The following is a 16,196-nucleotide window of genomic DNA, read 5'->3' on the forward strand; positions in this document are numbered from 1 at the left end:
CGAGGTTAGGGATAACACATATTTACAATTGGAAAGGAATATTGAGACATTACCGCTATCGTTAGTGTAATGAATATTGCATTACTCCATTGCAAATGAAGGGCAATTAAATATTTATTTTGCTACAGTTTTTATGTTTTTCAGAATCTACAGAAGCTATCAAACTTGATAATAAAGTTACACCATTTACACTTAGGAACCCCCGAATAATTTCAGGGAGGAATCTAAGAAGGAATCCTAGGAGGAGCCTGAAAGAAACTCCTGAAGAAATCCATGAAGAAAATTCTGGACTAATCTCTGTAAGAACTGCTGTATGAAACCCTGAAGAAACTTCTGCAGGAATCTCTAGCGGTTCAAGAATCTCTTTCAGAGATATTTGCAGAAAATTCTGAAGAAATCCGTGATTGAAGTTTTCGAGGAATTTAAGAAGGAAATCCAGGACGAATCTTCGAAAGAAATTTCAGGAGGATTCCCCAAATGAATTCAAGCAGGAATCCCAAGGGAATTACACCAGAAATTTCCGAAGGAATTCCAGATGGAATCCTTGACGGAATTCTAGCGGAAATTTCTAAACAATTTTGAGATGGAATCTTCAAATGATTTTAAGCAGAAATCAACGAAAAATATCGAAAAGCAATCTCTGAAGGAATTCCTGCAAAACTCCCTGAGAGAATACTAGGAGGAATTTCCGAAAGAATTCCATGAGGAATCCTTGAAGGAATTTCAGGAGGAATCCCATAAAGTATTCCGGCAGAAAATTCCGAAGGCATTCTAGGAAGAATTCTAGGAATTCTAAGACGGATCCTCGGAATAATTCTAAGCTGAGGAATTCCGTGAGGGATCCCCGAAAGAATTCTAGGAGGAATTTCCAAAGCTATTCGCAGAGGAATCACCATAGAAATTTCAAGATGGAATCCTGAAGGAAATCCAGAAAGAATCCCCTACAAAATATCAGGAGAAATCTTCGAAGGAATTTCAGAAGGAATCCTCGAAAGAAGAACCTCTAAAAAAAAAAACACCGAATGAATTCTTAAAGGAATTCTCGAAATTACTCTAGGAGGAATCTTCGAAGGAATTCCAAGAGAAATCCCCGACAGAATTCCAGGAGAAATTCTCGGAAGAATTCTAGGAAGAATCACCGAAGGAATTCCAGGAAGAAATCCTGCAGGAATTCTAGGAGAACTCCCGAAGCAATTCCAGCAGGAATCTCCGAAAAAATTGAAGAGAAATCACCACAGGAATTCCATAACAAAATCCCGGAGGAATTCTAGAAGTAATCTCCAAAAAATATCAGGAGGAATTCCCGAATGAATTTTGGGAGGAATCCGCGAAAGAAGTTAAGAAAGAATCCCCACAGAAATTACAGGAGAAATCCCTGGAGGAATCCCAGAGGTCACCTCCGAAGGAATTCCGGGAGGAATCTCCGAAAGAACTACAAGCGGATTCCTCAAAGAGGAAACCCCAAAGGAATTCTAAGACGAATCCCTAAAGGGAGTGGATGTTTCTCCAAAGAAATTTAAGAAGGAATTCTCGGAGGAATTCTAGGAGGAGTCCCCGAAGAAATGAAAGGAGAAATCCCTGCAGGAATCCCAGGGGGAACCTTTGAAAGAATTCTGGGAGGAATCTCCGAAGGATTTCCAAGCGGAATACTCGAAGGATATTCAAGAGAAATTTCCATAGGAAGTCCAGGAAAAATCTCCGAAGGGATTCCAGGGGGAATCCCTGAAGGAATTCTAGGAGAAATCACTGAACCAATTCCAGAAGGAAATCCCAAAGTAATTTCAGAAGGACTCCTGAAGGAATTCCATGAGGAATCGCTGAAGCAAATCCAGGAAGAATCTCCGAAGAAGTTCTAAGATAAATCATCAAAGAAATTCCAGGAGCAAACCCGGAAGAAATTTTAGGAGAAATCCACGTTAGAATATCAGGAGAAAGCCTCGAAAGAATTTCAGTAGGAATTTATGAAGGATGTCTAGAAGGAATACCCGAAGGAATTCCAAAAGGAATCCCCAAAGGAATTCCTGGAGACATTCCACTATGAATTCAAGGAGGAATCCCCGAAAGAAATCCAAGAGGAATCCCTAAATGAAGTGCAGTAAAAATCCCTGGAGGAATTCCATGAGCAATCTAGGTGGAATCTCCGAAAGAATTCTAAGAGGAACCACAAAGAAATTTCACGGAATATTAGAAGGAATCCCCGAAAGAATTTCAGGAGGAATCTTCGAAAAAGGTCTAGGAGGAAACCTCGGAGGAATTCCATTCGTCCTCGTTAGAATTCCAAGAAAAAGCCAGGAGGAATCTTCGAAGGAAGTTCAGGGGAACCCCTGAAGGAAGTTTAGGAGGAATCCACGAATAAATTATAGGAGAAATCCAGCAGGGATTCCAGGGAAATGCTCGAAGGAATTCTGGTAGGAATATCCATAGGGTTACCAGGCGGAATCCCCGAAGGATTTTCAGCTGATTTTTTTTTTTCCGAATAGGGGGAACGATTTGCAGGAGGTATTCTCCAAAGAATTTCAGAAAGGAATCCTTGAGGAATCCTTGTAGAAATTCCATGAAACGCCCCTCAAGAACATCCTGGAAATATGCCTGATTATAATTCTAAGGCAATTATTGAAGGAACTCCCACAAGATTCCATGAAAAAACTCCTGTAGGACTTCCTGAATCAGCGTCTGGAGAAATCTCTAATGTAACTTCTGAAAGCATCCGTGAGTCTTCCTGACAAAATCTCAATCTCAATCTACAATCTGAAAGAATCCCAGGAGCGATCCCTGGAAGAACTTCTGGAAGAATCCCTAGAGGAACTTCTCGAACAATCCTCTAAGGATATCCAGAAAAAAATCTTGAAAGGAACTCTTATATTGGAATCGCTGAATAAACTTCTGGGGGTAAGCCCTGAGTTCCTTGGATCTTCGTATAAGATGCTCTGAAGGAACTTCGTAATGATTTCTGAAAGATCTTCTGGGATCCCTGAAGAAATTCAGCAGGAATTCTGAAGAAACATCTGCAAGAATCCGTGAAACTCCTGGAGGAATCTCTGATGGAACTCCTGGAAAGAACTGATGGAATTTCTGATGGTGTTTCAGAAGAAATCCCTGCAGGAACTCCTAGATTGGTTTCTAAAGACCTCCTGCAGGAATTCCTGAAGAAACTTCTCATGGGATTTTTGATGGATCTTCAGGGGGCATTTATGAATACTCCTGAAAGAATATTTAAAGAGTCTTCTGAAAGGATATCTGAACGATCTCCCGTTGAAATAGCTTAGGGAACGTTGTTTTGGAATGGTTTTCGGCTTATGCAGTCGGAAGATCAGCTAAAACGTTATTTTTTAATTTTGATCCGACGTTTCGGGCCTTTATTGGTCCTTTTTCTGAGGATTAGAATGGGCTAACGGCTAATCCTCAGAAAAAGAACCAATAAAGGCCCGAAACGTCGGATCAGAATTAAAAAATAACGTTTTAGCTGGTCTTCCGACTGCATAAGCCGAAAACCATTCCAACATAAGCTTTCACAGCCGATAGCCCCCAAACTACCATAGCTTAGGGAACTTCTAAAGGAATTCCTAATGAACACATGGAGACATTCCTGAATCCTCCTGCAGCTATCAGAGAGATCATCGAAGGAACTTCTGGAGCAATCCTTGATGAACTCCTGAAAGAATCTCTGCAAATTTTTCTTGAGGCATCCCGGAGTAGAATTTCAGGAGGGATTCTTGAACAAATTCAAGGAATTTCTGATGGATCTCCTGGAGGAATCTCTGAGGAAACTCCTGGACTAGATCCTAGAGAAACTCCTGTGGGAATTCATGAAGGAATTCATGGAGGGACTCTCAGACTTACCTCCTTTAAGAATTCCTGAAGGATCTTCTGAATGAATTTCTGATGTATCTCTAGTAGGCATGCCTGAATTCTCCTGAAATAATTTTTGAAAGTACTGCTGTCTAGATCTTCCTAAGAGATCTTCTGAAAAAAAAAATCATCCTGGAGGCATACCTGAGGATTTTTCTGGAGAAATTCCAGGTGGATCTCCAGGAGGCATCACAAAATCTTTCTGGGAGATTCTCTGAGGAAACTTCTGAAGAGATGTGAATGTGTATTCTAAGAGTTGAGAAATCAATTATTGAAATCAAACTCTTATGATAGTGATCGTGAGATTTTTTATCTCAACTTTATATAAACTTAATTTTGTTCGTGCACTGATCACCGGCGCGAAAACTGAAAATCGGCGGCGTGACAAACAGCGGCGTATGGCGCGCCGCCGATACCTCGGTCGGCGTCGGCGTGGGACAAAAAGTGTCGGCGGCGGCGGCGTGGCGCGGCGGCGCACAGGTCTACATCAGAGACGAATGCCCCAGAGGTAAAGTCTCTCTAAACAAAAAAAAAAAAAAAATTACATTTTCGATAATTTTGAAGAAACCTGGGACGATTTTCGGCTTGGCAGTCGCAATTGCAATCAAACGATCAGATATTCTCCTTCATCCGACGTTTCGATGTTTATTACATCTTCTTCAGGGAATTAGAAGTGTTAATCGCTTTCGTTCTGAAAAGCTTTGTGAAAGCATAATCCGTCTAAAACAATATTTTTAAAAGACGTTGGGATCCACTTCTAGAACACTAATAATATTCGCAGAATTCGGTTCGCGCTTCTAACAACACTACCAACGGCCAATTTGTTTAAGCTAAGTTAGCTTAAACAAATTGGCCGTTGGTAGTGTTGTTAGAAGCGCGAACCGAATTCTGCGAATATTATTAGTGTTCTAGAAGTGGATCCCAACGTCTTTTAAAAATATTGTTTTAGACGGATTATGCTTTCACAAAGCTTTTCAGAACGAAAGCGATTAACACTTCTAATTCCCTGAAGAAGATGTAATAAACATCGAAACGTCGGATGAAGGAGAATATCTGATCGTTTGATTGCAATTGCGACTGCCAAGCCGAAAATCGTCCCAGGTTTCCAGATTCCTCAGTCGATAGCTACCTCCAGATAATTTTGAAGTAAATCCGCAATTGCTAAGCGTATTTGCAACGTAAGTCATCAGAATAGGGTCTGTTTGATGCGATAATCCATATTGAGCAGTATCTACTTTAATTAGCTCTCCGGAACAAGACATACATTGCCGTGCATGTCCAAATTATATACTTGTCTAAATTATATTGTTGTGAGAGCCGGCACTCATCCTTCGTCCGTATATGTATACACGAAAAAAAAATAAATATCCGGATGTGACTTGTGTTGGAGGCAACAAGTCGAAAATTTGTGACCATCGGTTACAGATACACACATCATTTATCCACTCAATAATACGATCCAGCAAGTTTGTGATTTTCCGCGAACCATCAAGTACAATTGCCCGAACGAATTCTGCGTTAAAACATAGGTAGTTCCCATTTCCTCAGAAAATATATTCACTAGATTTGATGTACAAATGCAAGTAGCGGTGTCGGTCCAGAATTTTTGCCTTCAAAGTATCCCATGTGACATTGAACTCGCCAGGAAACAGCAGATTTAAATCTGATGAGATATCTATAAAACGAAAGTGTTGTTAATCCTTATGAAAGAGTTGTTCGACAAGTTACCTTTACGATCTGCTTCTGGCCGTTTTGAAAGCGTTGAACTTCTCGTGACCGTAACTTGATTGGTCGCGTCGCTGGAAGAGACCTAACCATCTTTTCCTAAAATTTGTATTGTCCGTTGCCTTCACATCTTTGAATCTACAGCAAAACGACATTTGAGTTTTACAATTTCTTCAGTGGTTAACTTTCATTTTGATGAAGTCACAAACGCATCGAGCCGCTGTGATACAACCATGTTAATTTGGTCAATAACACTTTCACAGAATTCCAAACAGCAACCGAGGCCAACTTCCTTAGGGATTCAATAGAGGCGTCAAATAGTTAAATTTCGACCGGTTTTGTTGTCCCGATATATTGAATCGATACCGCGGTATTTTCTGCAATTTCCGAACTAGTAGTATACATATGCTGTCCACTTGAATTGCCAAACTTTCGATAAGACACGCGACATCCTTTGGAAGTGCAAGTGTAAAGCACCAGGTCCTTTCGGAAGTGGTTCAAATTTTTGTGCGAATGCTGGCGACAAAGTTCATTCACATACCCATCAACCAATTGTCGACAGTGTTATATACGGGATTTTAAGTCTTTAAATATAAGACGTTCTTCAGGGACGGGAATAATAAGACCGCTCGAGTCCATAGTCTATAACGTACTCTTTTTTTTCATCACAAATATACAATCTATTACATCTTCAGATGTACCTCTCTCTGAGTACCCGATTCATAGGTGTCACTCATATCAATCTAAAGTAAGGGGTTGTTAACGGTTATAACAGACAGAAAAAGCATTTAAGTCTATCGGCCTTTTTCGAATGAGTGCAATCAGTTCCGTACCTTTCAATTACGCCGGTACGAAACTGATAACACAAATTCGAACTGGGTATTCTGCTTGGAGGGTTCGAAGCAAGAACTGGCCCTTCTTCGTACTGTTGAGCTTTGACGATCAGAGTCGGTAGCTTTGTTTTGGTATAACTTGAAGCAAACTGGTGGACGTCGTCTTCCAGCTGAAAAAAAAACATATCGAAACACGAATATTATGATGTTAAATAATCCACTCAGTAATACATACGTTTGAGCTAGTATGTGATTTTCCGCGAACTATCAATAATGCGTTAAAGATATATAACAAATTTCCCATTGCCACAACAAATAATATCAATAGATTGATGTAGGTACAGAAGAAAGTTGTTGTGTCTGTCTTGAACTTCCGCCTAGCTTCCCATGTCACATTGAACTCGCCAGCATCAGGAAGCATCAGTTCAAAATCCTTTATTAGATATTAAATAATTCTTTATTATTCCTTTATCAAAGATTTGTTCGACAAATTACTTTTACAGTCTGCTTCTGCCCGTTTTGAAAGCTTTGAACTTCTCGCGATCCTGTTGGATGGCTTCGAGTAGAGCAACTTGACGCAATTCATCTGCCGCCTCCTGTAGCCTATACCTGCAAATGCGTCCGTTTTATCGTTCGACCAAAGCCGATATTGCGTACTGTTTTGTATAGATTGCGGATGCTGGGGGACGCTACCAATAAGCTGGGAGATCTGTCACAGAGAGCTGCAAGAAAGTATGGGAGACCTTCAATAAACAGGCTTATACAAACAGTGATAAAATGCACCCATTTGCGTGAACTAACACCCACTGCCGGAATGATCTATCCGACAGGGCAAACGCATGAAGCACTATGCCATGAACCACGAAAACATAGCCGATTTGACGGCCGATGATAGTTTTGACCCATCCGTTTTTAAAACAGAGAACGGCATCCATTCCCTTGCTGCATTCTTTGGCAGCTCCGGTGAATGGATTAGCACCATAAACTGGTAGACTCGGGAAAAGTGATATTCCAGTTTTGCTGGTGTGCACGGTGTATGGATCCACTCCAACTACCGACCGTAAAATGTGGTTATCACTGATCGGTTTGACCCTTTTCATGAAATGTTCAAACAAACAATTTTCATTGCATCAGTTTCTGCTAACGAATAGTTTTTCGTAATCTTTTACTATTTAACCACTAAAAACATCATATTCATGGAAATAAAGTTTCATAATTACATAAATAAATCGATTTTTCCCTAACTGTGTTTCGTAACGTAATGAGATACATTCTCAAACATTCATGCTTGACATGATTACTAGATAGAATATTAAGTTTGCAATTACTGTATAAGCTCAATATGCTATCCCAGAGTTGGATTTCATAAACAAAACTTTTATGAAAGCGCTTCTTTACAATAAAATCTACGATTTATTAAAAGTAGGCTTCAATTCCTTAAGCCATTGCCTACCTTTAGGCGTTATACTCGGTTTGGAGGATTTTATTCCTAAAATAACTCAAAAAGTACACAACTTGTAGGAATTTGGACAACATATTCGGAATCAGCGACCTCGAATTTAGTAAGTAGGGGTATTTTCAACACAACCGAACAATGATCACTGACTGACATGATCAATGTTACCCCAAATCAACAAAATCAAAAATTAGATTGAAAAGGCTATGTAAACATGTTTTAAAGTTAACAATACATTTTCGAGAAGCTTAACACATACTCAGAGGGCCAATACTTGTTTTAAAAATAGAAAATATGGAACGTTTGCTTTAACAAAAGTTACGCATTGTTTGGTCTTCTACTCGTCAGCCCGACGATACGGTGGGTACCGTACGTGCAGCATCTAGCGCTCTGCGATGCGCGCGACAATTGAATTAAATTGAACGTTATCACTCAGTACTGTGTCTGTCGCTTATAAAAGGCGGCAGAGAAATTGTAAATATATAATAAGTTTCTCGTTTACCGATCAAGCAATAAATCCCAAGTTTCAAACCAAGTTGTCCTTTGTTGCCTGGAGTTCCCTACCCCTCCATTCCACACAACGTAAAGGTCCACCCCAGACGAAATATGATGCCGTGACCAGGATACCCAGCAACCAACAACTACCTGGAAGCTTTAAACAGAGTCATAAAGGAGCACCACGCGGGAGTCTTTCGGTACCTTCATTCAAAACAAGAATAATGAACGTGATAGAGAAGTACGGCACGGACGAACGGCTCGTTTAAATTCAACGGTCGTACAAGCACCGACGAACCGACGTGACAGCTACAACAAATAAATTCAAATTTGTTGTCCGCGACGCCATGATGAAAAATAGCCGAACACTATCGCCACCTCTATAACGGCTCGCGATGATTTGATAGCTCGACACCGAACCCCCGTGTGTTCATATAGGAAACGGTTCGCGTCTGCGCTGATTTGACAGAAGCGATCGCTCGCTTTGCCGGTCGACCGTTAAATTTGGGAGGGGGGGGACACTTTTGAATCATCACTGTCACGTCGGTTCGTCGGTGGTACAAGCTCGAAGATGAACGGAGGGCTTTCAATTTCATCCGTACCGGCAAGTGAACGCGCACCGTGCACGATTGGTCCGACCGTGTCAAGTACATGTACTTGCCAACTGCAAGCAACACCGAGGTCACTTCAAGGGAGATAGAAGCATTCAATAACCCGGACCTCCGCAGCTTGGAGCATTACTTGAGAGAAATGGAGCTAGTCCATCGTGTTGGAGTAACAGGGGAGCATTGGAACACGTGTGGAATTGCTCGTGCTGCTGGTTCTTTAGGCACAACTCGTGTTTTCATGTTCTGGTTGCAGCGGTTACAACCAGAAAGTATCCTAACTACGCCCGGAGGCGAACATATCATCATTAACACAAAAACGTCCCCCCGGAAGACCGAAAAAAATGAGCAAAGCTCTTATAATTGACTAAGCCATTCACTAAGCCATGTTTTTTTTATTACTGCTTCCGCGAGCCATGATTCTTTTTTGACTTGTTGATGTTCTTGTTTTGTTTAGATTGGAAAATTATTGAACAACCTAAATTTTATGATGCCGAGTCTGAATAAGTTTTTGAAAATCTCACAACTGGTGTATTTTTTATGTTAAAACTAAATTAAAGTTCAGTAACAACCCACATTAAACGCCTAAAAGTAGGCAATTTCTTGAAAAATCGTCTTACTTTCTCAAAAACATGCTGTTTTTAAATAAAACTTATATGATAACATCAATTTTAACGCAAAGCTATGTTCAATAAGGCTACCATGAATGAATAAAAGTGTTTTGTGAGTCACCTGATAGCGTTGATGGGAGGCGATTTTTTTGAAAGACAATCTTTAAAAGTAGTATATGTTTATGTGAAATCTGACACAATTGGTGTAAAAACCTTCACACATTCTTTAAATATATGTATCCACACTATTGATTTACGTCAAAAATTCTTCCATTGAAACAGAATTGTAGCGCCCTCAGCCGTTGAAAGACGTGGATCCCATAGTTATCAACAGCACCTCGCTGATCAACTACCCCAGATTACGGTACATCGTATTTTTGCAAGCATAACGACTTCAGTAGCGTGGTTTCTTGGGTCCTCTCGGAAAAGTAGCCTAGGGGCTGTTCATAAACCACGTAGACCAAAATTTGGCCATCTCAGACCCCCCCCTCCCCCCTTGTAGACTTTTGTCCATACACAAATTTTGAAATTTGTATGGAGCGTTGACTTTGGCAAGACCGCCCCCCCCTCACCCCTAAAAGTCTACGTGGTTTATGAACGGCCCCCTAGAGTAATAGTGCTTCACTTCTTCAAAAAGATTCTGTTGTTCATGACCCCAAGGAGCCGTTCATAAACCACGTAGAGTTTTTGGGGGGAGTGGGTGGGTCTGGCCAAAGTCTACGCTCCATACAAATTTTAAAATTTTTGTATGGACAGAAGTCTACGAGGGGGAGGGGGGTGTGAGATGGCTACATTTTGGTCTACGTGGTTTATGAACAGTCCCCAACCAAGTTCATGTTTTGTTGAGTGGCTACTGACCATATCAGGCCCGTGAAGCTAAGTCAAGAATATTCGTACTATGAAAGCAATATTATACGAATTCAATGTAAAAAAATTACTGTTTTTGTAAATATTTAAGAGATTCTATTTTATTCACAGAGGTGAAATCGGCTAATACCTTCACAAGGATCACTCACATCCCAACCATGCCATCGAGATAGCCAAAGCAGAACTGAAACATGCATTAAAAAAAAAGAAACCTGCAGTAACCTTGACGGGTTCCGAAAAATCTTTGATAGAGTTTGTAATCTACCGGAGTAAGTACATAACGTAAATTTTATGCTAAACTGACTGTTTCTCCAAAACCTGATCGGTTTGACCCATTGTATTTATAACCTTAGCGCCCCTATAAATTGAACAAATCATTATATGACCGCGATATGTTGTTGTAAGCATTGGTGAATGGGCAAAATATGCACAAAATTTCGTTTCTTCAAGAATTACAGGTTTCAAATTTTGCACACAATACAAATGTTATTGCAGATTGGACTGAAACTTTAGAAGGTTTGTTTCTCTCTTTTTTTTCTCAGACAGCATACTATAGCCGCGTACACGTCATTCACGTCGATAAAAAATACCATGCGCAATGCAAGATTGGCCTGCTTTCCGAACAACCCGAAATCTGCAGTTGACTTCGGCTTTCGCTTAATGTTAACGGAGAAGGCTGAACCGTTTTCGGGTTGTTGATGGCAGTCTGTTCTACCGAGGCTTCATTGGGGATTCTGGATGTGTGACCCTTTTTTTCATTGTGCCAGCTACCGCAAACGCGATCCACGCTGGCTGCAGTTGGATTGCACGCTCAAAACGCCGTCAACACTGTTCAAGCAGCTGTTCATGGCGTATGCTGAGGTTTACGACCGAGGTCTGTTTTGTTAATGCTTCATTCTAGTTTGATAATCCACATTACATTATATCTATAGCCAATCCTAGCACCGAACAGCACACCAAAATAATAAACAAGCTGATGTCCCTGGTTCCGCTGCGTTAAAATATATTTCCGAGAAGATACGAAACATAGACTCCTTCAAATGCACAGAACAAATCATAAGCATACAACCGAGCATGCAACATCTAACATCTAATCATGTTCAGTTATCCAGATCAGACGGATTACGAAGCCTCGTCTGAATCCCAGGATGACGAGTTTTCAATATTGTTTTTAGTCCATGAATCAATCCTGCAGTCGTATTTTTTCTGGCTGATTCCCTTCAGTTTGCAGCGTTAAGTTGCTTACATGGCTTATGTTTGGTCTAGGAACTTCTAATTACAAACGGGCACTTCGATTAGGGCTTCAATACAAGATTAGATCGTCTACATTTTGATGTCTGTGTCAGGGGACGGCTTGCATGTCCTGTACTTTTCTCTCTGCCCGACTTGGCCAGAGCGCTACAAATGCTTAATTAGCGAACACAAACATATCAACAAGCAACGGTATAACACAGACAACACACTATGCAAAATGTTAACGAGCATACCGTAATCCGGGGTATCATTGATCAGAATTTTCGATTTTTCTTGAATAATTTACTTGTTAAAGCAAACGTTACACGTTTTTTTATTTCTAAAACAAATACTGGCCCTCTGAGTATGTGCTAAGCTACTCGAAAAAGCATTGTGAAACTTAAAATCATGTCTAAATAAGATTTTAATTTTTTTTTTTATTTTGTTGATTTGGGGTAACATTGATCATGCCAGTGATCAATGTTCGTTAGTGCTAAAAATACCCTTACTTTAATTGGGGTCTCTGATTTCAAATATGTTGTCCAAATTCTTACAATCCTCTAAACCGCGAATAACGCCTAAAGGTAGGCAATGGCTTACGGAAATGATAGCCTACTTTCGTATATTTTACTGGAAAAGAACACTTTCATAAATGTTTCGTTTATTAAATCTAATTCTATGATATCACATTGAAGTTATACAGTGATTTCTAACCTGATATTGTATCTAGTATTCATACCAAGCATGGATGTTAGACAATGCATCTCATTGCGTCACGAAACACAGTTAAGGAAAAATCGACTTACACACTAAGTTTTTTTCGCCGAATCTCGGCAAACCAATTGCCGAGAATGGCACCGCCGACTGCTCGGCAAAAATTGAATTTGCCGGGACTTCGGCAATCACAAAATTGACAGCTAGTGGTATTTTACCGAGATTCTCAGCAAATACATTTGCTGAAGCTCGGCAAAATCATTTGCCAGCATAAATGGATTTGCTGAAACTCGGCTTATTTTTTTGTTTTCTTTTGAAATAAATAAAAAAAAATAAATAAAAATAAAATTCTGATTTCTTAGCCTAGTCTTATTCCGTATGAAACCACAATAAAGAAATTGTATTCTCGAACATTTATTGGTCCATAAAATTATTAAAAATATAGAATTTGTTGCGCAAACATTCATTCATCTTAGGGTTCCTCTTTTCATTTCGAGATTGGTTACTCCTCAAAGACGGCTCCTTGACGAACAGCTACACATAGGCGTTACTGCGATTCTAGAATAAATTTAATATGAAGCAAATTAGCAATAGTTTACTTACAGAGTGTCTTTAATTCTTACACATTTGGACTTCGTTTAAAAAATGCACTTCATGTGCCTTCAGCACCACACACCACCACTGAATTGTTTTTTTTTTTTGCCAAACATGGCGGCTGCAAAAATGACAGTTGTATTACTGAAACTCAGCAAAGGATTACTTGATTGCTGATATCTCTGTAATCTCGTTTACTGATTTCGGGAAAATCCGTGATCACTGCCAGAATCAGTCAAAAATGCTGTCACTTTTACAATTTTTCAAGCAGTTTGCTGTTATTTCGGTAAAATATTTTGAACAATCTCGACAAAAACATTTTGTCAAGAAAAATTTTGAATTGCCGTTATGAACCAGCAAATATTTCTGCCGAGCTCGAGAATCAGTTTTAAGTGTGTATGTCAATGTTTATGAAATTCAATTTTGATGAATTCCATGTCATTTAATGGCTAAATAATAGCAGATTACGAAATACCATTCGTGAGCTGAAACTGATTTAATGTAAAATGCTTATTTGAACATTTCATGAGATCGGTCAAGCCGATCAATGTTACCCCGCTGATCAGTGAACCCGGTTTTACAGTATATTCAAATGTTGCTGTTAGAAAATTCTGGAATATTTGAGCCTAATTAAAGTTGCTATCCAGTACAACACCAGCCATTAAACCAGCCTTGTACTACAACATTTTTATACAGGAAGTTATCCAGTACCATACCAGCTGTGGTGATGCGAAGTCGCATTCGCACGCGAGTAGCTTGAAAAAACAAAAATGGAGTCCGACGAAGGTGAACTGGAGCCCGGCGGCCCTTCGGACGGCGGTTCCTCGGCGGAACACGACACCAGTCAATAAGTATGTATGATGAGGAAATCAACTTTACAAGTATACCATAATTTTCACAGACTGTAGACAAGCCTGTTGCAAAACAGAAATGTGTCGATATATTACGACGATGCAATACAAACAACATTGAAAGCAACTGGGGCACATCCAAGGAAGCTATCAGAACCAACATATTAGAACCAGGCAAAATGTCTTTTACAGCAGAAAAACTTGTTGGTGTTATGAAGGCGCAAACTTAGGCTGACATTGTGCGTTACAGATTAAACATTCCTAAAGAAAGGTCGAGCGCGGTAAACTTATTGGAAGAGGAAAAGCGAAACAGCGGTCAACAATTTAGTATGATTGGTATGTTGAACTGCCATTTTGACTTATTTTCCATTATCCTGAGTTATGACCAATTTTCAATATGTTTTTCATTGTTCGTAGTTTTCGTGAAACTCATGTAAAATAGGCTTTTTTTTAACGATTCTATATATAACTTTTTATTATTTATAACAACATTATTATTTTACAGACTCTATTGTCATTTGGTAAATCATCACCAAATAAACGTTTATTGTACTTTGATTCTACAGACTACAACAAAAATGTGCAAAGTGGAAGACAATTTAACCCTCGCCGAGATTCACGAGATGAAGCCTCAATGGGGCAGGACACCTAAGTGCGACAATACGTTCAAAAATCTAAAATCCTCAAAAAATACCGTCTACGTCTGATTTTGCAGCTATGTGTAATATCGCAAATGGTCGTCGTAGATTGTACTTTGGGCGCAAAACCTGCCTTCAAGGACAGTCAGCAAGACAGGACTCTGGGCTCCTCGCAGTAACCAGCGCAGGCCTGGTAGCGAGTCACTATTTAGTGACTTGGTCACTATTTTCGGGTCAGTCACTAAAAAGTCACTATTTTCAAGATGTTTCAACTAAAGTCACTTTTTCTGTTGAAAAGTCACTATTTTCAACTATTTTAATGTTTTGTGGCAAATGATAATCTAGTCAGAGAGAAAAATAAGATTTGAAGTGATAAAAAGTGCAAATCAAGCATTGTGTGGCTGGCCTGTGTTAGCAAATTTATCAATCGCCTATGTAGAGTGACTGATTTTGATTCGTGATATTGTTAAGTTAGGTGTCAGAGAGATTTCCAGTTCAAAACTTTTTCATCTATTCAGTGGAAGTGTTGTCTTTTCGTCCAAGATTCATGCGACTATTACTAGAAATCATTCTTTCCCATTTAGGTTTCTGGTCATTCTCCAGTAAAGTGATGAATGTTTTTGAACTATTACCGAAACAAATATGGGTGAAAAATCTGAATAAACTTGTAATGGCATCCTCGGAAAAAAGTAGAGAATTTTGATAATTGAATAATTGAGAAAACATTTGCCAGAACTCTTGAAGAAATTTTCGGCGGAATTAATGATTGTCGATGTATGCCTCGAAACATGCTCTTGTATAACCTCCATGACCATTTATGCATGAATTCATGCAGGATTTTGGCGAAAATCACTGAATACTACTTGTGAAATTTTATCTTTAGCAATAGCTAATGTTGAATTTCTGATGGTATGATTTCTGTAGGTATGATAATCTAGTTCAACGCCTGGAAAAATTTCCTGATGAAATTCTTTGACGAATGTTTGGAAAATAAATCTTCGAAATGATACCTTCCAGTAATCTTCAACAATTGGGCACTATTTTTGGCAAGAGTTTTTTTTTCTGGAAAATGTTCTGACTATTTTGTTGTGAAAAACTCAAATATGGGAGTTTTTGAAGAAGTTAGCAATTTTGTTGAAATTTTAATTAAGTGTTCGTCAATAAGCGTTCTTTGTAATCCCTCAAAAATGTTTGAAATGTATACGATAACAAATACTACAGGAATTCTATCACAATTGCCTAATCAATTTCTGTTTAATTTTCACCTTCTTATAGTTTCGAGGGGTTTCTCGCAAATAATTTCAAAGAAATTTGAGCAATTTTTTCATAAACCAGCCTACACATTCAATGTGTCACATTGTCTATTTATAAAAAAAAAACATTAAATAAATTCTCCAGGAATTTTTAAAAGAAATTTCTTATCCCAAGTATCGTCATTTCCTATCAGAACGATATAGAAACAAAAACTTTCATTTTGCATTTTTTTTTAACTTCTCCGGAAATTTTAGCAAACACCATTCCATGATTTTTGTCCGCAGTAAATCCATGAATTGAGCAGAATGCTCTTACAAATAAGGCTCAAGAATTTTACCCTGATTTTTTCTATAAAATGCAAAGCAAATATCCACAATAGTTTAGGAATTTGTTCAAACCTCTGAGTATTTCATCTAAAATTCTTTAATATATCAGCATTAACTAAAAAAGTGCCAGGAACTTGCGCCAATG

Source organism: Aedes albopictus, chromosome 1, assembly GCF_035046485.1.
Source record: "Aedes albopictus strain Foshan chromosome 1, AalbF5, whole genome shotgun sequence".
NCBI classification, from domain to species: domain Eukaryota; kingdom Metazoa; phylum Arthropoda; class Insecta; order Diptera; family Culicidae; genus Aedes; species Aedes albopictus.